This window comes from Mesoplodon densirostris, chromosome X, assembly GCF_025265405.1.
Source record: "Mesoplodon densirostris isolate mMesDen1 chromosome X, mMesDen1 primary haplotype, whole genome shotgun sequence".
Classification (NCBI taxonomy): Eukaryota; Metazoa; Chordata; class Mammalia; order Artiodactyla; family Ziphiidae; genus Mesoplodon; species Mesoplodon densirostris.
The window spans coordinates 117,328,199-117,353,790 of record NC_082681.1 but is presented as its reverse complement, the minus strand read 5'-3'; the positions used below and the strand labels follow the sequence as shown (position 1 = coordinate 117,353,790).

At 38.8% G+C, this 25,592-nt stretch overlaps 1 protein-coding gene and 1 pseudogene across 4 annotated transcripts in view; one reads left to right on the top strand and one right to left on the bottom strand.

The window, feature by feature from the left end:
- Positions 1–25,592, top strand: part of ZFX (zinc finger protein X-linked) — a 60,940-nt gene that overhangs the window by 4,801 nt on the left and 30,547 nt on the right. The window lies entirely within an intron of this gene.
- LOC132482264 (protein tyrosine phosphatase type IVA 1-like) lies at positions 4,896–5,408 on the bottom strand (annotated as a pseudogene).

Here is a 25,592-nt window from a genome sequence, read left to right as displayed (position 1 = left end):
CTGAGTAGGCCCCGCCCCCAGCGCTTAAGCTTGGGGTTAATATGGCCAGTGTATACTTAGTCCTGTCAAGTTAGTTTTCCAAAGAACTTTTTATAAAATCCAGGAATCTTGTAACTATATTTTACTCAAAGGGAGGTAACATTTTAAGGAAGCTACGTGGCCCTGAAGAATACAGCCATTAGGATTGAAAAAATATTTAAAATTATGAAATATTTCAGAATTACTGAAAAGCAGGTATCGCCCAGATTTAACAGATCTTAATATTTTATTACATATTTGCTTCATAACTTTCTGTGTTTAAAGAAAGAAAATCTCACAGATTGAAGAGTGCCTCCCTATCCCATTCCTGTGTTTGCTTTGCCAGACATAACCGCTGTCCTAATATGTATGTACCACAAACAGTGTCAAGTACTGCTTTATGTGTTTTAACTTTACATAAATGGTATCATACTGTGTTTATCATTTTATATATATATTTTTTCACTTAGCAATGTGTTTTTGAGATTTATTTATGTTGTATGTAGATCTAGTTTAGCGGTTCTCAAGAGTGTGCTCCAGGAATTCCCAGGGATCCCAGAGATTCTTCCAGCCTCATTCTTTTGTACACTGCACAAGTACTGTACAGAGCCTCCACGAAACGTGATGTCATGATAGATTGAACACAGACGCAGTTATGGGAATCCAGCTGTCCTCTATTAAGCCCGTCCTTGAAGAGATTTGCAGAAATGTAAAACAGTGCTACTCCTTTCACAATTTTTTGTTTTGAAAAATAGTTATTTCAAAATGTTCATGTTTATATACAGTGGGTTTATTTTTTATGAATACTTTTAAGGTGTCTCAGATTTAATTTCTAATATAAACATCTCTAGATAGAACCCACATAAACAAAAACTCTTTGAGGTCCTCAATTTTTGAGTGTAAAGAGGTCCTGAGTCCAAGAAGTTTGAAAACTGCTGATCTGGTTCATTCATTTTACTTGTATTTTAATGTATAAATATACTGTGGTTTATTTATCTATTCTTAGGGAGGGGCCATTAGGTTGTTAGCAGTTTTCTGCAATTTCAAACAATGTTGTTGTGAGCATCCTTATATGGGGTTCTTCTCTCTTGGGATTATAGAAGTAGAGTCGCTACATTCAAGAGTCTGTGCCTTTGTCAACTCTACTGGGAATTGCCAAATGTCAAATTGTGTTCCATTCGACACGCCCATCAGCTGTGTATGAGCCTGTTTCTCCAGACCACTGCCAAAAGATTAGACTTTGCAGTTTTTTCCAATCTTTTAGGTATAAACGGTATCTCATTGCTGTTTTCATTTTGCATTTCTTAGATTACTCGTGTTGTTGAGCCTTTTTTCCCATGTATTATTAGCCATTTGAGTTTTCTGTGACTTGCTTGTGCCTATCCTTGGTCCATTTTTTATTGGATTGTTGCCTTTTTCTCATTGGTTTATGGTTATTCTTTTTATATTCTGAATACTAATGGCTTATAGTTTTATACACTGAAAATACCATTTCCTAGTCTGTGGCTTATCCTTCAGCTTTGTTTGTGGAATATTTTTTTGTGTAGGACTTTTTAATGTGCAAGTAGTCAGTGTCCTCAGTTCTTTTTCATTTATGGTTTATGTTTTCTTGTATCTGCAAGAAATTCTTCCCCTGCCCCAAGGTCATAATGATACTGTGCTTTTTCATATTTAGGTCATTAATCCATCTGGAATTTTTTTCTCTGTTGTGTGATATAGGAATCTGATTTTATCTTTTTTTTTTAAAGAAGATGTTGGGTGTAGGAGTTTATTAATTAATTATTTTTTTGCTGCGTTGGGTCTTCGTTTCTGTGCGAGGGCTTTCTCTAGTTGTGGCAAGTGGGGGCCACTCTTCATCGCGGTGCACGGGCCTCTCACTATCGCGGCCTCTCTTGTTGCGGAGCACAGGCTCCAGACGTGCAGGCTCAGTAGTTGTGGCTCACGGGCCTAGTTGCTCCGCGGCATGTGGGATCCTCTGAGACCAGGGCTCGAACCCGTGTCCCCTACATTAGCAGAGAGATTCTCAACCGCTGCGCCACCAGGAAAGCCCCCTGATTTTATCTTTTTAGTACGAATTTGCCAAGTAGTTCAGCCTTTCTCCTCACTAATTTGTAATGCAACTTGTGTTTATCGTATTCTCACATATATACATCTGTTTCTACTTTCTTCTGATTTCATGGGTCTGTTTGACTATATACCATGCCAGTCTGATTTAACAATGATAGCTTTATAGTTAAATCTTAATAAGTGTTCTTTTTCTTAGGAGTTTTAAAGCTATTTTCCTTCCTTTGTTTATTTTTGAGTCAGTTTGTTGGTTTCTATGAAAAACTGTTGGATTTTTATTGTATTTGCATCAAATTTATAGAATAATATGTAGATACATATAGATGTATGCTAAGTAGTGGAGCTAGGGTCTGAATCTGGGCATATTCTACTGCTTTTCATAAAGCTCTTGCACAACTTTTGTTAGATTTTTTGCTAGAAAAAAATTTGTATCATTTTTGTTATTGTGAATAGGATTTTCTTTTAGATACTGTTTCTGTATTGATCATGTAACCTTGCTGAACTTTCGTTATTACCATATTTCATAGATTCTGAAGTACATCCCGCCCCCATTTTAATATGTCAGAGATTCATATAGATCTTCATTTGATGGTGTCCTATAATCATTGTTGTCCAGGTAGCAGTCATGATGTAGTTATTGTTTTTACATGCACATACTTGGTCAAGACTCTTCATTTTGTCATCACTTAAATGAGTATGTGCATTGTTGTGTTTTAATTTCACACCCAACAATACAACTGAAGGCAGAAGGAATTGTGAGGTGGGTGTCTTACTGGAAAGAAAATCACATAGATAATTATGGAGCATTTTAAGAAATGCTGCATCAGCAGCACTCTTGTTGGTAGAGGACAATATTGTTAGGAAAGATTGAATAGCTTTGAGTAGAAAAGCATTCCATAGTAGGACCCTGAATGTGAAGTTTTAGGAGTACTCTACCAATTTCTTTCTTTTTTTTTTTTTTTTTTTTTTTTGCATTTCATCATTTATTTAACGTTTAAGCTCTCACACTAGATTTTTACAAGCTGGTGAACACTGACAAATTCTTTCTCCCACAGAACTATAACCACATGTTTGCAGACAGTATAAATATATGGTTGAGCTAATGTTAATACACATCACCATTTTATCAATTATATAATAAAACAAATTGTCAAATATCCCAAATATTAAGTTACACAGCTCAAAAGGCATATAAAATATTAAATGTTTGCTCAATTCATTAGCAGAAACCCTTTTTTTTTTTTTCAAGAGAGGTTGGGAATCACACTTCAAACAAAAATAAAATGGTAAACAACTTCAGATAAGTTTGAAAAAAAATTACAAGAATTTCAGAAATTTTATGATTAAGAATTGTTTTAGCTACAATAACAAAGTATTTCCACCTTTTAAAAAATATTTACTGGGCTTCCCTGGTGGTGCAGTGGTTGAGAGTCTGCCTGCCGATGCAGGGGACACGGGTTCGTGCCCCGGTCTGGGAAGATCCCACATGCCGCGGAGCAACTGGGCCCGTGAGCCAAAATTACTGAGCCTGCGCGTCTGGAGCCTGTGCTCCGCAACAAGAGAGGCCGCAATAGTGAGAGGCCCACGCACCGCGATGAAGAGTGGCCCCCGCTCTCCACAATTAGAGAAAGCCCTCGCACAGAAACGAAGACCCAACACAGCCAAAAATAAATAAATAAATAAAGCAAACTGTCAACAAGTAAAAATAAACACTAAAAAAAAAAAAAAATTTTACTAAATTAAAGCACATATTCTACATGTTCTGCACAAGACAAAGGCAACATTTTACTAAAAATATTTAATAGCCCCCTCCCATTCTTTTTTCAGGCCCTCCCTGTAGGTTGTACCCCAAAGTGCAAACATTGAAGTTAACTGTAAGGCTTTTTGTCTGGAGACATTAAAGACATGTGCTTCTTTTACAATGTAGATTTTCAAAATGGAGGTCTTCTATAACAGCACAAAATGAGATTTATAGAAAGGCATTAAATAATCACTGTAAGACTTGGTTAATTAAAAAAAAACAAAATGAGCAAATCTGATGTATACTGGTATGAATGTGGAAGACGTAAACATATTGTGAGCAAATAACATTATAGGCCCTACTTTGTATGTTTGAAATGATGGAAGGAATAAACCACATAAGTTCCAGAGTTTTCTTAGTTCCTGGGATTTTAGTTCTATGTGATTCTAAAAATATACAAGTATTGTGCTGGGTATTTTGGCACCTAGTCTTTCTAAATTTCTTATATATTGATAAGATTCTGGCATGGAAACAGATTTAAAGACATGACTCAATACTGCATGATTTCAGAAAAGGTTAATTGGTACAAACGATAATAAGCACATTTTATTTTATTTTTTATTTTTATTTTTATTTTTTTTGCGGTACGTGGGCCTCTCACTGTTGTGGCCTCTCCCTTTGCGGAGCACAGGCTCCGGACTCACAGGCTCAGCGGCCATGGCTCACGGGCCCAGCCGCTCTGCGGCATGTGGAATCTTCCCAGACCGGGGCACAAACCCGTGTCCCCTGCATTGGCAGGCGGACTTTCAACCACTGCGCCACCAGGGAAGCCCATAAGCACATTTTAAATGCTGAACAGCAAGAATCCTTTGCTAAGTGTTCAAGGAGGTTGATCATAACCCAGACATAGAACTTGCAATTCTGCCAGGCTTGTGGCCTGGTAAAACTGCTTTTCGACACTCCTATGGAAGCTTCATCAGACTTCATGAAGCCAACGTGCTGAGTAATATGTACAACAAATTCCGTCCTGTCTAGGTTCCACTTCCAAGCAATGGCATCAGGCACCCCAGTTTTATTGAAAGCAACAGTTGTTACTGTGACCATTGGAGTTTTTGAAGCGCAGCCGCATTTTAGGACAATACTTCTCCAAATACAAAAGTTGCTTGCTGTTGAAAGCTCTACGCTGCTTTTGTCTTATCAACTGTACTGCATCTTCATATTTCATTTCACCTTCAATTAATGGTAGGGCGACAAGCACTGGACCTCTCCCAAGGCCTGCAACACAATGAACGGCAATACAACAACCAGGGTCTTCATGGAAGTTAATTTTCACGAAACTTAACCGGTCATCAACAGTCTGGTTAGATGGTGGTGCGCCATCATCAAAAGGCCAGTCGAGAACATGGATGCCTTCTTTCTCCACAAGAGTAGTGTCATAAATTGCTTCACATATTCTTGCTCCTGTGGTAACTCCATACTTCTTAAGTTCCTCTATAAATTTGTTTAAGGTCGCATTGGTTGGATAAAGAAATCTCATGTTCTTATAAGTGACTTACACAGGAGCTGGGCGGTTCATTTGAGCCATGTTAATTTAGTTAAAAAAACACTCAATAGGTTTATGAAAGAATTTAAAAACTTGAATACAGAAACGATGCAAAGAAACTGAGTCTACTTCAATATACTCCACTTGAAATTCTCAGTGCTTTTGAGTATGAAGTTGAGAGTAATGGGAAATGAAATGAACCTCCTAACAAGAAGCAGCAATTCTTCAATTCAGTGATACTGAGGCAATAGAAAGGAAGTGCAACTGAGCTTTACCCCATCCAGGTCAGAACTCTTGTAAAAAATGCTCTGTGGATTTCAGTTCAACACTTCTGTGTCCAGGTTAACCACTCTTATGGGGGCTTCTTGGTAGAGTAGTAATGAATTTCTACAGTTCATTTGTCTGCACAGAAGTTGTGCTGTGCCTGGCAGTAATCTCCACTGCCCTTCAGAAACTCCATAAATGTATGACCAAGAGCACCACAGAACTGAGGAATGTGTCTACTCATTGAAGACTGTGGCCTAATCATACAGCCAGTCCTGAGGTGGCGGTGGTGGCAGGGCCAGGGCTGCGGCTTCGTGGGCGGCGGCGGGGTCACCGGACTCCCAATTTCTTTTGCTTCTAATTTTTCTTCTATATATCCACAGGGTATGATGAAAATATGTCTAAATAAGTCTAAAAGAATTGTCTTGATAAATCTAAAATGAAATTTCTAGATAATGTATAGCATCAGTTTAACTGGCAGGATATTTTTCTTAGATGTAGGTAAAACAAGGATGCATCTTAAAATTGGCAATATTTTTAGATTCAATGAAATGTGGGAGTAATAACAGATTATTACAGTATATAATTCTTGTATTTTCTAGATAGGTGTGTGTGAGCAAAGATGTTTTATTTCTTTTCCATTCCTTTTTGCCTCCTCTTTCTTTTTTGTTTGTTTTCTTTTTCTTCTACTTCATTGACTAATGCCTCTAGCACAGAGTTGCATGAAAGCATTGATAACAGGCATCATTGTCCACGTGCTTTAATGGAGTGCTTCTAATATTTTATCATTAAGTATGATATTTTCGTGTTTTTTTTGGAGGGAGGAGATATTTATTAGTTTATGTTCTCTTTTACTTAGCATTTTAGAGTTTTCGTTGATTTTTTAAAATGTTTTTGCAGCATCTATTCGTGTGATGAATTGTATTCATAGATTTTGTATTTTAAACTGTCTTTGGAGTCCCTGGATATTTGCATCCTTTTGTTATTGCCATGTACTTTTCCTTTTTATGCTAACTTCTTAAGATGTGTTGCAGAATAATTCTTCTCCTTTGAAACAAGTTGTATTTCATAGAGATGATCTGTTTCTGGAAACTTACAAGTCATCTGTGAAACTGTCTTTGCCTGGTGTCTTCTTTTGTGAGTTGTTTTTTGATTAATAGTTTGTTTCATGGTGCTAAGTGTTTTGGCTTTTCTTAAGTTGTTATTTATACAAAATGAACAGTATTCTAGAAAAATACAAAATTTCAAATATATTAGTGTAAAATATAGGCTTCTCTAATGACTTTAAAATATCTAATTTCATTAATTTGTTCGTTTTTTTTCTGATAAGTACTGCCAATTACTTGCCTATATTAAGGCTTTTCAAATAGTTCTTTTTTTTTTTTTTTTTTTTTTTTGCGGTACGGGGGCCTCTCACTGTTGTGGCCTCTCCCGTTGCGGAGCACAGGCTCCGGACGCGCAGGCTCAGCAGCCATGGCTTACGGGCCCAGCCGCTCCGCGGCATGTGGGATCTTCCCGGACCGGGGCACGAACCCGTGTCCCCTGCATTGGCAGGCGGACTCTCACCCACTGCGCCACCAGGGAAGCCCCAAATAGTTCTTTTTATTGACCATTTCTGTTTCTGCTCCATATGGTTAATATTTCTTTCTTTCTATTTTATTTGAATTTATTCTGACATTTGAAAAATTTAAGTTGGAAGTTTAGCTCATCAGTTTTAACATCTTTATTGGAGTATAATTGCTTTACAGTGGTGTGTTAGTTTCTGCTGTATAACAAAGTGAATCAGTTATACATATACATATGTTCCCATATCTCTTCCCTCTTGGCGTCTCCCTCCCTCCCACCCTCCCTATTCCACCCCTCCAGGTGGTCACAAAGCACCGAGCTGATCTCCCTGTGCTGTGCGGCTGCTTCCCACTAGCTATCTATTTTACGTTTGGTAGTGTATATATGTCCATGCCACTCTCTCACTTTGTCACAGCTTACCCTTCCCCCTCCCCATATCCTCAAGTCCATTCTCTAGTAGGTCTATGTCTTTATTCCTTTCTTACTCCTAGGTTCTTCATGACATTTTTTTTTCTTAAATTCCATGTATATGTGTTAGCACACGGTATTTGTCTTTCCCTTTCTGAGTTACTTCACTCTGTATGACAGACTCTAGGTCCATCCACCTCATTACAAATAGCTCAATTTCGTTTATTTTTTAAAATTTTTAAAAAATTTTTATTTTTGGCTGTGTTGGGTCTTCGTTTCTGTGCGAAGGCTTTCTCCAGTTGCAGAGAGCGGGGGCCACTCTTCATCGCGGTGCGCGGGCCTCTCAGTGTCACGGCCTCTCTTGTTGCGGAGCACAAGCTCCAGACGCGCAGGCTCAGTAGTTGTGGCTCACAGGCCTAGTTGCTCTGCGGCACGTGGGATCTTCCCAGACCAGGGCTCAAACCCGTGTCCCCTTCATTGGCAGGCAGATCCTCAACCACTGCGTCACCAGGGAAGCCCAATTTCGTTTCTTTCTATGGCTGAGTAATATTCCGTTGTATATATGTGCCACATCTTCTTTGTCCATTCATCGGATGATGGACACTTGGGTTGTTTCCATCTCCGGGCTATTGTAAATAGAGCTGCAATGAACATTTTGGTACATGACTCTTTTTGAATTATGGTTTTCTCAGGGTATATGCCCAGTAGTGGGATTGCTGGATCATATGGTAGTTCTATTTGTAGTTTTTTAAGGAAGCTGCATACTGTTCTCCATAGTGGCTGTACCAATTCACATGCCCACCAGCAGTGCAAGAGGGTTCTCTTTTCTCCACACCCTCTCCAGCATTTATTGTTTCTAGATTTTTTGATGATGGCCATTCTGACTGGTGTGAGATGATATCTCATTGTAGTTTTGATTTGCATTTCTCTAATGATTAATGATGTTGAACATTCTTTCATGTGTTTGTTGGCAGTCTGTATATCTTATTTGGAGAAATGTCTATTTAGGTCTTCTGCCCATTTTTGGATTGGGTTGTTTGTGTTTTTTTTTGTTTGTTTTGTTTTTCTGTTATAGCTCATTAGTTTTTTTTTGTTTTGTTTTGTTTTTTAGCTCATTAGTTTTTAATCTCTACTCTTACATGCTTTTAAAACTATAAAATTTCCTCTGAACTGTAACTGGTACTGTGAATTTTATGTGAATTGATTTTTATTATTTAGTTAAATATATTGTGGTTTTTAAAATTTTCCTATTGCCCATTGAATTATTGAGACTTTTCAAATTTAAGGAAATTTTTTTTGGCAGTGTTATTATCTCAGTGACATTTATTTCTAATTTTACTACATTATAGTTGGGGGACATTGATTAATAATTTGTATTTCTCTATACTAACAACAAACAACGTGAAAATAAAATTTAAAAGCCAGTACAGTTGATTGATTGTTTTATATTTTGTTTTAAAAGCTAGTAGTCCAATTTATAGTAAGATCAGAGAACATCCAGTACCTTGAAATAAACCCAACAAAGCTTACAAAGACCTTTAGTGAAGGCATCACTGAGAGAAATGAAAGAAGAACTCATAAATGGAGAGAGATACGATGTTCATGGAAGAGAAGTATCAGCGTTGTAAACATGTCAGTTTTCAATGAAGTCCCAATCAAAACCCCCCACAGGCTTTTTAATAGGCCAGTTCTCATATTTATATGGAAATGCAAAGGGCCTGGAATAGCAAAGGCAGTCTTGATAATAAAAGTTGGAAAACTCACACTACCATATATTAAAGCTTATTATAAAGATGCAGTGATTAAAATAGTGGGTGCAAGGCCAGATTGATCAACGCAACAGAATAGTGTCCGAGAGTAGACCTACATATATAAGGTCAATTGATTTACAACAAAAGTGTGTTGGGATTTTGATTGATTGTAGAGGTTAATTAAGAGAATTAATACTACTGATCCAATATATTCAAGAGCAAGATTGATTTCTCTGTATATTTGTATTAAAAAAAATCCCACTTAGAGTTTTCAGTTACTTACTAATGGTATTTTACATTTTTAAGTGTTACATAAGAAAGCTTTTGTCTTTAAAATAAAAAGCTTTTGCCATCAAGTATATTAATTTTATACCAGCACATTTTATGAATTCATTCTGATATTAAGATTTCAGTTGATTCTCTTGAATTTCCTAGATAAGTCGTATATAAATAAATATAATTTCTTTCAAATAATAATTATATCTTGCATTTCATTATCTTATCTGATTGCATTACCTATCAGTTCCCATACAATCTTAAATAATAATAGTGTTAGTGGGCATCCTTGTCTTAAGTTTGACTTCAAAAGAAATACTTTCAATGTTTCACCTTAGTTTTAATACATGTATTTTTGTTATAAAGTGATACTGATATCATTTTCCTATCTAAAAATACATGTTGTAACATGAACTAGTTTAAGATTTGCATGTGTATTTTTTAAACCAGCTTTACTGAGAGGAAGTTGTTACAAAATTCACCCTTCAAAAGTGTACAATTCAGTGGGGGTTTTTTTGGTAGATTCAGAGTTGTGCTACCATCACCAGTAATTTTAGAACATTTTTATCCCCCCAGAAGGAAACCCTGTACCCAATTAGCAATCACCTCCCACCCCCAGCCCCTGACAGTCTACTTTCTGTCTGTATGGATTTGCCTATTCTTCATGTTCCATATTAATGGAATCCTGTAATATGTGGCTTTTTGCATCTGGCTTCTTAGCAGAAGGTTTTCAAGGGTCATCTACGTGATAGCATGTACTAAGATTTCATTCCCTTTTATTGTATTTTTTCTAACTGTTAAAAAAAATGTCTTTCTCTTCCAATTTGACTAGTTTAAGTAAAAAAATAGATGTTGAATCTCAACTTTTCAGCATCTATTGAGGCACATCAGGATTTTCCTTTTTTTTTTTTTTAAATTAATTAATTTATTTATTTTGGCTGTGTTGGGTCTTCGTTTCTGTGCGAGGGCTTTTTCTAGTTGCGGCGAGCAGGGGCCACTCTTCATCGCGGTGTGCGGGCCTCTCACTATCGCGGCCTCTCCCGTTACGGAGCTCAGGCTCCAGACGCGCAGGCTCAGCAGTTGTGGCTCACGGGCCCAGTTGCTCCGCGGCATGTGGGATCTTCGCAGACCAGGGCCCGAACCCGTGTCCCCTGCATTGCCAGGCAGACTCTCAACCACTGCGCCACCAGGGAAGACCCAGGATTTTCCTTTTTTGACCTGTTAATTCGGGCCATTATTTGGTTCCATCCTTGAATTCTAGAATAACCATACATTGTCAAGGTATCTGTGTGTGTATGCGCGTGCACGTGTGCGTCTATATATATTATATGATGGATCATATTTGCAAAAACTTGACTTGGGATTCATAAATAACCATGTTTGTAGTTTGGTTACATTATTTTTGTTAGGTTTTTTTAAAAACGGTGAATTATTTTTTTTATTTTAAGTTTTGAATTTTATTTTATTTTGTTTTTCTACAGCACGTTTTTATTACTTATCTGTTTTATACATATTAGTGTATATATGTCAATCTCAATCTCCCAATTCATCCCACCACTACCACCACCACCCTGCCACTTTCCCCCCTTAGTGTCCATACGTTTGTTCTCTACATCTGTGTCTCTATTTCTGCCCTGCAAACCAGTTCATCTGTACCATTTTTCTAGGTTCCACATATATGCATTAATATAGGACATTTGTTTTTCTCTTTCTGACTTCACTCTGTGTGACAGTCTCTAGATCCATCCACATTTCTACAAATGACCCAATTTCGTTTCTTTTTATGGCTGGGTAATTTTCCATTGTATATATGTACCACATCTTTATCCATTTGTCTGTCGATGGGCATTTAGGTTGCTTGCATGACCTGGCTATTGTAAATAGTGCTGCGGTGAACATTGGGGTGCATGTGTCTTTTTGAATTATGGTTTTCTCTGGGTATATGCCCAGTAGTGGGATTGCTGAGTCATATGGTAATTCTATTTCTAGTTTTTTAAGGAACCTCCATACTGTTCTCCGTAGTGGCTGTATCAGTTTACATTCCCACCAACAGTGCAAGAGGGTTCCCTTTTCTCCACACCCTCTCCAGCATTTGTTGTTTGTAAATTTTCTGATGATGCCCATTCTACTTGATGTGAGGTGATACCTCATTGTAATTTTGATTTGCATTTCTCTAATAATTAGTGATGTTGAGCAGCTTTTCATGTGCTTCTTGGCCATCTTTATGTCTTCTTTGGAGAAATGTCTACTTAGGTCTTCTGCCCATTTTTGGATTAGGTTGTTTGTTTTTTTTAATATTGAGCTGCATGAGCTGTTTATATATTTTGGAGATTAATCCTTTGTCCGTTGATTCACTTGCATATATTTTCTCCCATTCGGAAGGGTGTCTTTTTGTCTTGTTCGTAGTTTCCTTTGCTTTGCAGAAGCTTTTAAGTTTCATTAGGTCCCATTTGTTTATTTTTATTTTTATTTTTATTTCTATTACTCTAGGAGGTGGATCAAAAAAGATCTTGCTGTGATTTATGTCAAAGAGTGTTCTTCCTGTGTTTTCCTCTAAGAGTTTTACAGTGTCCGGTCTTACATTGAGGTCTCTAATCCATTTGGAGTTTTTGTGTATGGTGTTAGGGAGTGTTCTAATTTCATTCTTTTACACGTAGCTGTCCAGTTTTCCCAGCGCCACTTATTGAACAGACTGTCTTTTCTCCATTGTATATCCTTGCCTCCTTTGTCATAGATTAGTTGACCATAGGTGTGTGGGTTTATCTCTGGGCTTTCTATCCTGTTCCATTGATCTATATTTCTGTTTTTGTGCCAGTACAATATTGTCTTGATTACTGTAGCTTTGTAGTATAGTCTGAAGTCATGAATGCGTCTGACTCCTCCAGCTCCGTTTTTTTTCCCTCAAGACTGCTTTGGCTATTTGGGGTCTTTTGTGTCTCCATACAGATTTAAAGATTTTTGGTTCTAGTTCTGTTAAAAAAATGCCATTGGTAATTTGATAGGGATTACATTGAATCTGTAGATTGATTTGGGTAGTATAGTCATTTTCACAAGATTGATTCTTCCAATCCAAGAACATGGTATATCTCTCCATCTGTTTGTATCATCTTTAAATTCATTCATGAGTGTCTTATAGTTTTCTGCATACAGGTCTTTTGTCTACCTGGGTAAGTTTATTCCTAGGTATTTTATTCTTTTTGTTGCAGTGGTGAATGGGATTGTTTCCTTAATTTCTCTTTCTGGTCTTTTTTTGTTAGTGTGTAGGATTGCAAGATTTCTGTGCATTAATTTTGTATCCTGCAACTTTACCAAATTCATTGATTAGCTCTAGTAGTTTTCTGGTAGCATCTTTAGGATTCTCTGTGTATAGTATCATGTCATCTGCAAACACTGACAGTTTTACTTTTTCTTTCCCAATTTGTATTCCTTTTATTTCTTTTTCTTCTCTGATTGCCGTGGCTAGGACTTGCAAAAATATGTTGAATAATAGTGGCGAGAGAGGACATCCTTGTCTTGTTCCTGATCTTAGAGGAAATGCTTTCAGTTTTTCACCATTGAGAATGATGTTTGTTGTGGGTTTGTCATATATGGCCTTTATTATGTTGAGGTAAGTTCCCTCTATGCCCATTTGCTGGAGAGTTTTTGTCATAAATGGGTGTTGAATTTTGTCAGAAGCTTTCTCTGCATCTATTGAGATGATCATATGGTTTTTCCTTTTCAATTTGTTAATATGGTATATCACATTGATTGATTTGTGTATATTGAAGAATCCTTGCATTCCTGGAATAAACCCCACTTGATCATGGTGTATGATCCTTTTAATGTGTTGTTGGATTCTGTTTGCTGTTATTTTGTTGAGGATTTTTGCATCTATGTTCATCAGTGGTATTGGTCTGTAATTTTCTTTTTTTGTAGTATCTTTGTCTGGTTTTGGTATCAGGGTGATGGTGGCCTCGTAGAATGAGTTACGGAGTGTTCCTTCCTTTGCAATTTTTTGGAAGAGTTTGAGAAGGGTAGGTGTTAGCTCTTCTCTAAATGTTTGATAGAATTCACCTGTGAAGCCAACTGGTCCTGGACTTTTGTTTGTTGGAAGATTTTTAATCACAGTTTCAATATCATTACTTGTGATTGTTTTGTTCATATTTTCTGTTTCTTCCTGGTTCAGTCTTGGAAGGTTATACCTTTCTAAGAATTTGTCCATTTCTTCCAGGTTGTCCATTTTATTGGCGTAGAGTTGCTTGTAGTAGTCTCTTTGGATGCTTTGTATTTCTGCGGTGTCTGTTGTAACTTCTCCTTTTTCGTTTCTAATTTTATTGATTTGAGTCCTCTCCCTCTTTTTCTTGATGAGTCTGGTTAAAGGTTTATCAATATTGTTTATCTTCTCAAAGAATAAACTTTTAGTTTTATTGATCTTTGCTATTGTTTTCTTTGTTTCTATTTCACTTATTTCTGTTCTGATCTTTATGGTTTCTTTCCTTCTACTAACTTTGGGTTTTGTTTGTTCTTCTTTCTCTAGTTCCTTTAGGTGTAAGGTTAGATTGTTTATTTGAGATTTTTCTAGTTTCTTGAGGTAGGCTTTTATTGCTCTAAACTTCCCTCTTAGAACTGCTTTTTCTGCCTCCCATAGGTTTTGGATCATTGTGTTTTCGAAAAATGGTAAATTAGTTTTGTAAAAAGAATTGAGATGGCTTTCCTCCTGTGTTCAGCTAGCTTTGGGAAAAGCCTAGAGCTTTTTGAAAGGGTAACAGACATCTTTCTCCCCCCCCCCCCATTTTATGGTGATTGGGTTCTCTATCTCTTATTGAGTTAATGCTTGTAAATTAACATTTCTCTTCAGTGTGCTAGCATAGAATTATAGACTGTTTTCTTACAAGTTTTTTACTTTTCCTGTGTCTATGTGTTTTTTTCTTTATTTCAAATTATGTATGTTTGTGCTTCCCCCAGTTTCCTCCTCTCTTTTAGATTATTATCTAGTAGTAGTTTCCTATCTCCCCAAATCCCTGAAAAAAGCAGGCATGGATTTTGTTGGGGGGTGGGTCGGGAGTGCAATGTAAATTAGCTGATTCCCTAGCTTTGCCCCAGAGATTGATCATGGAATTAATGCTGCTGATACTCTACCTGGAGCTGATACTCAGTGGAGCATGCCCCTTGTTGGTCATGTAAGAAACAGGTGGGGAGGGGAGGGGGGATTAGATGAAGGTAGTCAAAAGGTACAAACTTCCTGTTATAAATAAATACTAGAGATGTAATGTGCAGTATGATGAAGGTAATTAGCACTGCTCTATGTTATATATGAAAGTTGTTAAGAGTAAATCTTGAGAGTTCTCATTACAAGGAGAAGAATTTTTTTTTCTGCTTCTTTAATATTGTATCTATATGAGATGATGGATATTCACTAAACCTATTATGGTAATCATTTCATGGTGTATGTAAGTTAAATCATTATGTTATACATCTTACACTTATAGAATATGGAATGTCAGTTATATCTCAGTAAAACTGGAAAAAAAATGATGAGCAAACAGAGAAAGAAAAAAAGAAGCAGGTCTGCAGGTGTATTGCAAACCAGCCCTTTCGTTGTCCAGCCTGTTCTTTTTTTGTTTGTTTTTTGATTAAAGGATTTATTAAGTTATAGGTACAAAACATACTGCTAATTGTATTAGCAGAGGATCAATATAAAAATGCTCCATAACTTTGCAAATGTCAATTTAAAAATTTTGTTACAGTTGTTGAAAGGCCTGATATTATATTCTTGCTAGTACAGAGAACATTGTTAGTGTCAGCGTTGAGTTTACAGAGCCTAACAGACCCAAAGTGATGTATTTAGGAAGAGCAATAATAGGAAGCATGTGTGTTCATGTAGGTGAGGGAAAGAGTAGGGTATTAGGTTACTATTTTGGTGCATATATATGGAATCTAAAAAAAAAAAGATTCTGACGAACCTAGGAGCAGGACAGGAATAAAGACGCAGACGTAGAGAATGGACTTGAGGACACGGGGAGGGGGAAGGGTAAGCTGGGACAAAGTGAGAGAGTGGCACTGACATATATACACTACCAAATGTAAAATAGCTAGGTAGCTGGAAGCAGCTGCATCACACAGGGAGATCAGCTCAGTGTTGTGTGAGCACTTAGAGGGGTTGGATAAGGAGGGTGGGAGGGAGATGCAAGAGGGGGAGGGGATATGGGAATATATGTATACATATAGCTGATTCACTTTTATACAGCAGAAACTAACACAACATTGTAAAGCAATTATACTCCCATAAAGATGTTAAAAAAAAGAAGTTACTGTGTTGGTCAACTGGCCAAACAGTAATTTTGAGAAGTTTCAGAGTTTAAAAAGATTTAAAATAGTTTAAAAAACTGTTAAGCTGCAGTGCATGTTTTTTACAACTGGTTATTAGAAAACTAAGGAAAGCCGCCATTAACTTGAATAAAGTAACATGAAAGTGAGACTGCTTTAGTTTAGGGGAAACCCCCCCCCGAAATTCCAATGCATTATCAGAAAGATTTTTCAGTACAAGGAGACATGTTGCTCATTAAGGAGGAGTTCGATAAGAAAAGCACTTTTTTTGGCTGCACTGCACAGCATGCGGGATCTTGGTTCCCTGACCAGGGATCGAACCTGTGCCCCCCTGCAGTGGAAGCGCAGAGTCTTAAACACTGGACCGCCAGGGAAGTCCCCTGAAAAGCACTTAACTAAATTAACAATTGTGGGAATGACCAGTTCAGAGATGAAGTAAATGCCTGATTTTGGGAAGGATGGCAGGTGCAAGAAAAAGATTTTAAAAAGTTTCTGACAGGGGCTTCCCTGGTGGCGCAGTGGTTGAGAGTCCGCCTGCTGATGCAGGGGACACGGGTTCGTGCCCCGGTCCGGGAAGATCCCACATGCCGCGGCCTGCGCGTCCGGAGCCTGTGCTCTGCAACGGGAGAGGCCACAGCAGCGAGAGGCCTGCGTACCGCAAAAAAAAAAAAGTTTCTGATAATACCAACAATTCTTCATCATGTACTGCATTTGACAGAAGTTAACCTTTTTAATTTTTTTAAAAATAAATTTATTTATTTTGGGCTGCGTTGGGTCTTCGTTGCTGTGTGCAGGTTTTCTCTAGTTGTGGCGAGCTTCCTCTAGTTGTGGCGAGCGGGGCTTCTCATTGCGGTGTCTTCTTGTTGCGGAGCATAGGCTCTAGGCGTGCGGGCTTCAGTACTTTTGGCTCATGGGCTCTAGAGCGCAGGCTCAGTAGTTGTGGTGTACGGGCTTAGTTGCTCCGCAGCATGTGGGATCTTCCCGTACCAGGGCTCGAACCCGTGTCCCCTGCACTGCTAAGTGGATTCCTAACCACTGCGCCACCAGGGAAGCCCAGAAATGAACCTTTTAAAGATTTCCCCTGACTGTTTTATTTAGTTTAACTCTTCTGTGTGTTGTGTAGTTTAAATTAATCTCCATATTATGTCAAAACAGTCTCCATCCTTTGATCACATCAAGTGTTTCACAAAGTCCACTCCAGTATACCTCACCTAAAGGTGGTTATTAGAGGAAATCATATGAGTAGGATTTCTGTTCAGAGTGTCAGCAAAAGCTGATAAACTAAACTTTTTTAAAAACTTCAAAATCAAAAAGAGTGATCCAAAGAGATTTGTTAGAGATTATGATATACAGTAGAGTTTTATGTAATGAACATGGATAAATTATTGAGTATATTAAATAGCAATATTTCATGAAGGAGGCCGTACTACTTTACATAACAAAAACTAGGTAGAAAGTGTATGCACTTCCTGGGACTTCCCTGGTGGCGCAGTGGTTAAGAATCCACCTGCCAATGCAGGGGATACGGGGTCAAGCCCTGGTCCGGGAAGATCCCACATGCCGCGGAGAAACTAAGCCTGTGCGCCACAACTACTGAGCCTGCACTCCAGAGCCTGCAAGCTACAACTACTGAGCCTGCATGCCACAACTACTGAAGCCCGCGTGCCTAGAGCCCATGCTCTGCAACAAGAGAAGCCACTGCAGTGAGAAGACCGTGCACCGCAACGAAGGGTAGCCCCCACTCGCCACAACTAGAGAAAGCCCACGCGCAGCATCGAAGACCCAATGCAACCAAAAATTTTAAAAAAAAAGTATATATAAAGAAAAAAAGGGTATATACTTCCTAACATCAAGCTACAGTCTTAAAGACAAAGGCATTTAAAAAGTGTAGTGCTTACTGTTTGTAGCACATCAATGCAACTAACTTCAGAGGGTGTTTTGGCAACTCTTTAAAAATGTTCTTTACATTTTTTATTTTTAAAGCACTTTGTTGAGGTATGATTGACATATAAAAGCTTTACACATTTAATGTATACATTTGGTGAGTTTGGGGATAAGTATACACCTGAGAAATCATCACCACCAGCAAAGCCGTAAACATTCATCACCTCACAAAGTTTACTCCCACCCTGTCATCGTTCCTATTCTTCCTCTTCCCCTCCTTCTCCCTCTCCTTCTCCATCTTAGTAAGAACACTTAACATAAGATGTATGTACCCTTTTAGCAAATTTTAAGTGTACAGTACAGTATTGTTAGCTGTAGACACTATGCCATATAGAGGATCTCCAGAACTCTGTATCCTTTGAACATTCTCTCTCCAACTTCTCTTCCTTTTTAACCCCTGGGAGCCACCATTCTACTCTCTGCTTCTCTGAGTTTGACTGTTTTAGAGTCCACATATAAGTGAGATCATGCAGAATGTTTTTTCTTCTCCTGTATCTGGCTAATTTCACTTAGCATAATGTCCTCTTCCATCCATCTTGTCACAAACGATGGAATTTTAAGGCTGAATAATATCCCACTGTATGTATATATCACATTTTCTTTATCCATTCATCTGTCAATGGACATATAGGTATTTTGGCAACTCCTAATCTGAACATGAATAGGGGCTTTGGAAAAATAAGACTTTAAGAAGGCTTGTCAATTTAGGTCCAAATTTTTTATTTCCTGTTTAAAAGCTCTTTAAAAAATTTTTTTTAAAATTTGAAGTATAGTTAATTTGCAATGTTGTGTTAGTTTTAGGACCAAATTGTAATAGGTTTTGAAAGTTCGAACTCTTAGACTTTAAATAAACAAAACCTTGAAATTACTGATTGGCTCAAATGGTTTTATGGAAAAAACTAATCCGTAACAAAAACTTGGCATTGAATTTTTGAGCAAAGTGTACAAAAGTTCCAAGTAGGACAGGGCAAGGAAGGACGGGGCTCTGACATTTACAACAGGAAGCATTTTCTCTTCCTCTTCTTGGCACAGAGGGTGGGCACGGTTTTTTGAAAATAAAATATTGTATTAGGGAGTAGAATTTGAATTAAAGCTATTAGCTTAATATTATTAATTATATATATCTTTCCTTATTTTTTGAATGTTTGATCTGTCAGGTGTTGATAAGAGTTGTAACTTTCCACTACTATTGATGTTTTTTCAGTTTCTATCATAGTTTTTTTGCTTTTACATATTTCCATGCTGTTTTAACACATACAAATTCATAATGACTTCAAATTCAAGATAGACTAGAGAAGACACATTTATTTTTACTTCTTTTTGAAATCACATTGAGGAAGAAGTATAAAAATTCAGAGAAAAAAGAAAACCTGAGAGGTATGCCACTTGTAGACCAGAATATGATGAATTTCTGGTTGAATAAAGCAATTGGGAATCAATTAATGGCAAAGCCCTAGCGAGCTTAGTGAACCTGTGGCCCTATTTGGAAAGTTGGAAGGACCATCCCCAAATAGTCATTCTGTGTTTTCCCCAGTGTCAAAAGTGGGGACATCCTAGGAGAAAGAGCAAGCCATGGGCACAGCCAGATTATTAAAGTTATGGAAAGCCAAGCCTTTTACTTATCAGTATAGATGTCTCTAGTGGTTTTCCTCCTGAGCTAATGCCAAAAATTTGGCTCTCTGAATTGCAAATTCATCCATAGGAAATTCCAAAGTGGGTACTGTGGGGGAGAAAGTTAAGGGCGGTGCTTTAGGTAGCTTGTAGTGTCCTGAGGGATATCGGACCTCCAGTACCTGCAAGATGGGCTACTCATCCACCATAAAGGAAAGCCTGGCTAGTTACATGGTTCCTTTCTCTCCCTTGACCTCATTCTAGACAGGACTCCTTTGGTCAGAGCTTAGGTTCATTGCTAGGCAAACAGGGATTCTCACTTGGGCTGAGGAAATACAGCCCAGCTATCAGAATGTAACTCTAGACCCTCATCTACAAATATGAATGGACAACCTGTAAGAACTGTGCTTTTGAGGAAAACCATCAGTCTGAAAGAGAGGCACCAAATTCAACAAACTGAATAATGAAACAGCAGAGGAGACAGGTTAATATAGGGTACAGAATAAACTTTAAAATCTTCAGAGATATTTGAGAAGATACAGTATCCACTGAAAAAAGATTGCTGTGAAAAAGAAACTAAGTTTATTTTGGAATTAAAGCATGATCTTTTAAGTAAAAATTCAGTAGATGGAGTGAAGATCAAATTAGCTTAGAAGGAAGAGTTTAGGGATTCTGAGAATGTAATAGGAAGACAAAGATAGAAAATACAGGAGAAGAAGTTAAAGCAATATGGAGGCTAGGTTTAGGAGTTCTTACATCCTATAATGGAAATTCTAGTAAGAATGAACAGAGAAAATGGAAGCAAGTATTGAAACAGAAGAAAATTTCTTGAGTTCAAGAAGGGCTCAAATCCTTTGATTGGAAGATTCCCACTGGGTTCTGGATGTAAGACCACCAGAGCTTGTTAGAGTGGTAGCAGTGAAAATAAAGGGGACATGATAAATTTAAGAGTGGGTGACTGTGAGACATTTAAGGGCTGAATTGGTAAGAGAAGTGAAATAGCATTCCAGATTTGAAAATTAGATATCTGAAGAAATGATAACTGCATTTCCCACATTGAACAATGTGGGAAAAAATTGGGAAAGAAATTCATAGCTTAAGAGGGAAGATATTAGGGCTTCCCTGGTGGCACAGTGGTTGAGAGTCCGCCTGCCGATGCAGGGGACACGGGTTCGTGCCCCGATCCCGGAAGATCCCACATGCCGCGGAGCGGCTGGGCCCGCGAGCCATGGCCGCGGAGCCTGTGTGTCCGGAGCCTGTGCTCCGCAACGGGAGAGGCCACAGCAGTGAGAGGCCCGCGTACAGCAAAAAAAAAAAAAAAAAAAGAGGGAAGATATTAATTAGGCTTTAAGTGTAAATTTTCACCAGTTCCAATTTCCTTCTAAGAGAAATTCTGTTACAGGTGGATCTGCTTTTGTTTCTGTTTACTGTAGCTTGAGCAATTTCATCTAATCTGTACGATACAGTTTGGTTTTCTGAGCATGGCTTAAGGAGAGGAACTAGAGTCAAGTCATAAAATTAAAAGGCATGGAGTTTTGGGAAGACCAAAAGCAGACAAATGATTCTTGTATGCTTATGACAAAAAGCAAAGTGAAAATATAAGCACCTTCCCCAAGAGGGAGATCATGAAAGTGTCTAGGCATCAAAAGATATATTATCAGCTCGGTGGTTTGTGACCACCTAGAGGGGTGGGATAGGGAGGGTGGGAGGGAGGGAGACGCAAGAGGGAAGAGATATGGGAACATATTTATATGTATAACTGATTCACCTTGTTATAAAGCAGAAACTAACACACCATCGTAAAGCAATTATACTCCAATAAAGATGTTTAAAAAAAAGAAATTATATTCATTATCCCAGATTTAAGACAGATAAAATGCCACTGCTATACCTATTAACTTGGCATGGTATTTTTATTGCTTTATTTTGAAGAATTGAAGAAAATTGTTGTGAATTTCCTGAGTTTCTCTCAAACCAATATTTCCCTTAAAATGGTACGTTTTTCTGTTGTGACTTCTTCCGTAGCGTTTTTAGGATCATGACTCCTGCATCTGGGAAGGGAATATTTTACGGAGCTTAAGGTGAGAGTGACGTCTCGGAAGTATTTTGAGGGCATTTGATAATCAGACTGAACATTAGTATGTGTTCGCCCAAAGCGTTAGGTTCTTGGTTCTCTGAACTGTTCTGCTTATTTGTCTTCAGATTCAGCTGTTCTCTGGGCTTGGTTTTTGCAGCAAAGGTAGGGGCACTTTGCATTACATCATCAGCTTGCGCTCCCCACCCTTACTTTATCACAATCCTGAGAACTTTCCTGAGTAGGTTCTATCCTAAGAACATTGGTTTCATTCTGGTTGTGAGAGAGATTTACTTCTAACCCCACAGGGATTACAAAGTTGAAGTATAGTCATCTCTGCTTATAAGTTCAAAACATGTTTTTTTCCTGATTTGAGTTTTTATAATGACAAAATAGAAGGAAAAATAACCAGTCAAAACTGTTTTTTGAACAACTATTGCTTACCTGAGCCAAAATAAGGTGAGTGGACACCCTCCATTTGGGCCAGAGTATCTGTTAGGAAATGGGTATGATGTGAAATGTTGGGAAATAAGTGTGTTATGGTAGCTTGGGTTAGTATTTCAGAGCACCCTGAATTTTGGGGAACTGCTAAAGCTTTCTGAGCAGGGGAGTGCCATGATCAAAGCAGTACTTCCGAGGATTAGTCTGCCCACAGATTGCAGGAATGCCCTGGCATTTGGCACCAGCCTTTATTTACTTGTAGGTTCCTGGTCATTTGTTGTGGGAGTGGCAGAAAGCGAAAGGCCAGTTGAGATGCTATTTTTGTTCCCTGGGGATCAGGAAATATGAAGCTGAGAGTGAATGGTGACAGTGGGAGTAAAAAGGGACAGATTCCTGGGAAGTTGTGGAGAAGGAAGGGACAGTCTGACAACCTGACGGAATATAAGCAGGGAAGAAGGAAAAGGCCTTAGTGGTCATGTCAGGAGAAAGCAAGGTTTTCTCCTGATGAAAATGTTCAGCATGGGACTTCTCTGTTTGTATATAGTGGTTAAGAATCCGCCTGCCATTGCAGGGGACATGGGTTCGATCCCTGGTCTGGGAAGATCCCACATGCCACAGAGCAACTAAGCATGTGTGCTACAACTGTTGAGCCTGCGCTCTACAGCCCTCGAGCCACAACTCCTGAGCCCACGTGCCACAGCTCCTGAGCCCAGGCGCTGCAACTACTGAAGCCCCTGTGCTCTAGGGCCCGCGTGCAGCAGCTACTGAGCCCACGTGCTGCAACTATTGAAGCCTGGGCGCCTAGAGCCCGTGCTCCACAACAAGAGAAGCCACCGCAGTGAGAAGCCCGCGCACCACAACGAAGAGTAGCCCCCACTCGCTGCAACTAGAGAAAGCCCGCGCACAGCAATAAAGACCCAACGTGCCCCCCCCCAAAAAAAGATGGTGGAAGTGTTAGGTACTACCCTGAGTATGTGGATTTGGGGAATCATCTTTGTGTAAATGCTAGTTGAAACCCCGGAATAAAGAAAAGAGAAGAGGGCTGAGTGTCCCACCCTGGGCAGGGTTGCAGTAGTGGGAGAGGAGCAGCAGAGTAAACAGCAGTTGGGAAGATAGGAAGAGGACTAGGATGTCACTTAAACTGAGGTAGGAGAGAATTTCAAAATCGAGGGGATTATCCATCAAACTCTAGTAGAAAAGCTGAGAAAAGGAGTTATTGTGCAGGTGGAGAATTCTTAGAGTTGATGGGTTTGGGTTTATGTAGGGAAATTGGGGAGAGGAGCCTTAAATACCTTAAGGAACCCCGTTTATTGCCTTCTAAATTGGCTTGATTTCATGTATACTATGCCATTATGCTTAGAAAATTAGCTTATGTTTATCATTTTGTAATTACCTTTTTTAAAAGGGGAGAAAGAATTATGGCTAGAGGTGATTTTGATGGGGAGAGAGCAGTGACAGCTTATTCAGAGCATGTACGTTTTCCATTTTTTATAGTTGAAATTTTTTTTGTTTTTTGGTCCTTTTGTTTGAAGCACTTTGAGTAAATAACGTGAAACATGCTCTTTCCTGAAAATGAATAGAATATGTCTCAGAGTTGACAAGCTGAAAATCTGTTTATTAACATTAATTAAATGAGTTTCTCATGGATATTTCATTAAGGAGTATATATATGTATATAAATGCAAGTTTGGCATCTGAAAATAAGACATAAATAATCATAATTTACAGCAAACAAGTAGAGTCGGGGAAAAAGGAAAAAAGATAAAGTGCTATAGAAATTCAGAGGGGGGAGAGATTATTTTCAGCTTTTTCTTTTTGTGTGTGTGGGGAAGGGGACTTGGGGGAAGATCCAAGCAGAGATGATAGGGGAAAGGTGTTCCGGGTAGAAGAAACCCTGAGCCAAATATAGAGTTTGGGTCTTATGTGGACATGGGGCATTTTTGTTTGGTTGAAGTGTGTTCACATGGTGATTGGGCGAGGTGCTTGAAGGAGAGTTAGGGAAGATAATGAGAGAAAGATCTTTTGCAGCTAGAACTTAGAAGATGGCAGGAGTTTCAACTTTATTTGTAGGCAGCAGGGAGCCATTAAACATTTTTTGAACAGAGGCCTGATATCACCTGCCTGATGCTTTGGAAAAATGATTCTTGTTGTTATTTGAAATTTTAGTAAGCAGCATGTGGCACTTATATCATCAGCAAAAAATGATAAAAGTAAAAGAAAGATGCATCTAATAGAACCATTTAGGTTGGATTAGAAAGTGAGAAAGTAGAGATAAGGAAACCAGTGAGGGAGGAGGTTTATGTAATACTTGCAACATGAGTAAGCCCTAATCCCTGATGTGTGCTCTTTTGAAGCAGTGATCAGTACTAAGTAGGATATTATTTGATTGGTTTTTTTTGTTGTAAGTTTTTGGCTTAAGTAGAAATGGAAGCAGTAAGGTCATTGGGGTGGCTTGGAAAAACTCAAGACAGACTGTAGCTGGACCTCAGAAAGGTCTAGAACCAGGAGCTAAAAAGCTATTATTGGTAAGCCTCCCTTCCCTGCTCCCTCTCCTCTTATTTCTCAGGGCATTCACTGGACTCTTTTTATTATTATTATTATTATTATTATTTTTGCGGTACGCGGGCCTCTCACTTTTGTGGCCTCTCCCGTTGCGGAGCACAGGCTCCGGATGCGCAGGCTCAGCGGCCATGGCTCACGGGCCCAGCTGCTCCGCGGCCTGTGGGATCTTCCCGGACCGGGGCACGAACGTGTGTCCCCTGCATCGGCAGGCGGACTCTCAACCACTGCGCCACCAGGGAAGCCCTCTTTTTATTATTTATTTGTAAACTTTATCTCACTGGTCTAAGCTGAAGTGGGAAAATGGCCTTCCTCACCTCCTATGTTCCAGCTGCCAGGAGAGGAGAGGGGAGAGAGAGACAGAGACAGAGAGACAAAGATTGACTGAGTGACCTTTGCTCATGGTTTCGATTCTCAGGGATAGGACTTTGATTTTATTGTGCTCAAAGATGAACTTATTTTTACCGTTTTATAGTTAGTGCCAATCAACTATGGCCAGGAGAGTATAAATACACTGCAGGAATTTACTTCTCTAGATTGGGGGATTAGTTTTTTGTGATTTTTGGGGGTTTTTTTTTTTGGTGGCTTATTTATTTATTTAAAAAAATTTTTTTTTATTTTTGGCTGCACCGCAGCTTCGTTGCTGCGTACAGGCTTTCTCTAGTTGTGGCGAGTGGGGGCTACTCTTCGTTGCTGTGCGTGGACTTCTCATTGCGGTGGCTTCTCTTGTTGCAGAGGACAGGCTCTAGGTGCACGGGATTCAGTAGTTGTGGCATGCGGCCCCAGTAGTTGTGGCCCACAGGCTCTAGAGCGCAGGCTCAGTAGTTGTGGCACACGGGCTTAGTTGCTCCTCGGCATGTGGGATCTTCCCGGACCAGGACTTGAACCTGTGTCCCCTGCATTGGCAGGCAGATTCTTAACCACTGCGCCACCAGGGAAGCCCGATTGGGGGATTAGTTAAGAGGTCATTGTAAGTTAGGCAGAAATCCCAAAGGGTGTTTACTATAATTATGCACTTTGGATCTT